At 47.9% G+C, this 1,444-nt stretch overlaps 1 pseudogene; it reads left to right on the top strand.

Moving 5' to 3' along the window:
• Window positions 1-365: 365 nt before the first annotated feature.
• LOC102836411 lies at window positions 366-1,179 on the top strand (annotated as a pseudogene).
• Window positions 1,180-1,444: the final 265 nt, after the last annotated feature.

Raw genomic sequence — 1,444 nt, 5'->3', positions numbered from 1 at the left:
ATAACAACATATCTTTTCATCTCAATGCATTTAAGTTAGAAATGAAAAAAAAGAAGCAAATATTCCCCATAAATTTTTGGTTTAAGAAATTACATTCACTGCTAAATTAACCATGGGTAAGTAAAAATCACAGTGAAAATTTAAAAAATATTTTGATATGAATAAAATACTCATTATATAAAACAATGTTATTTAATCCTTAAATACCTTAGCTCAAAACTCTAAGGATGTGTTTCAAGTCACACATAGAAGGACATTTTCAGTTATGACCATATATGCTAGAATTAGAAAAAGACTGGAAATCAATGAGCTAAGAAAACATTTCAAGAATTTGGGAAGGGGCCTGGGGCATCTGGAGTCCTGCCATGTCACTATCCAATCGGCAGAAGGAGTACAAATGCAGGGACCTGGTGTTCATCAAAATGAAGGGTTACCAACACTGGCTGGCCCGGATTGACCAGAAGCCTGGGGCTGCAGTGACATCAACAGCCAACAAGTACCAAGACAGCATTCCTGGGCCCCAAAGACCTCTTCCCTTATGAAGAGTCCAAGGAGAAGTTTGGCAACCCCAACAAAAGGAAAGGGTTTAGCAAGGGGCTGTGGGTGATCAGAAACAACCTTACTCTCAAGGTTTCTGCCTCCCAGGAAAAGAACCACGTGGAAGAGGCCACAGAGGGTGCTGGTGACAAGAAGGAGACTGCTGAGGGCAGCAGCGATGAGGAAGGGAAGCTGGTCACTGACCAGCCTACCAAGGAGAAGAATAAAAAGGGGGCACTGAAGAGGAGAGCAGGGGACCTGCTGGCAGACTCCCCAAAACGTCTCAAGGAGGTTGAGGACATCCAAGGAGAGAGGAAGGAGGCATCTGCCTTGGAGAGTGAGAGGCCACTGTCTGCAGAAATAGAGAAGAGTAGCACCTCCTCTGAGCCTGGCCCTGGCTGGAGGTCTCCCCAGCAGGAGGAAGAAGAGGCTGCCAAGAAAGATGCTGAGGTCCCAGGCACCAGAGACTAAGAGTCTACAGCCACCAATATTTCAAGAGGAACTCCCACCCCATTCCTGGGCTGTCTGGGTGCTTCTGGGGAAACTAGCCATGATGTGCAAACTGGGAACCCCTTGCCCAACCTTTACCATTCCCCTCTTCCACTGACTCTCCCCACTTCCAGCCTGGCCTCTGGAGATTGATCTGGATTGGGGAGGCCCAGTGGCCCTCACCTCCATGTCCCTACACCCCTGTGATCTGATTCAGGGCCAACTCCTCTGCTCTCTGAGATGAGCTGAGGTCATATTCCTTTCCTGACTAGAACTGCTTCCAAGGACTTGGGGATGGGCTAGCTTTTCCAACCTCCTGACACGGTCTCTGTCTCCTCAAGGCATTCTGAAACTGAGTCTGAGAGGTAGAAGTGGAAAGGCGGCTGGATAAACAACAGGGTGGATGCCTGGGGGCCTA

This window comes from Chrysochloris asiatica, unplaced genomic scaffold, assembly GCF_000296735.1.
Source record: "Chrysochloris asiatica unplaced genomic scaffold, ChrAsi1.0 scaffold00029, whole genome shotgun sequence".
Lineage (NCBI taxonomy): Eukaryota > Metazoa > Chordata > Mammalia > Afrosoricida > Chrysochloridae > Chrysochloris > Chrysochloris asiatica.
The sequence above is the reverse complement of the archived record's forward strand: the minus strand, read 5'-3'. Positions and strand labels throughout refer to the sequence as shown.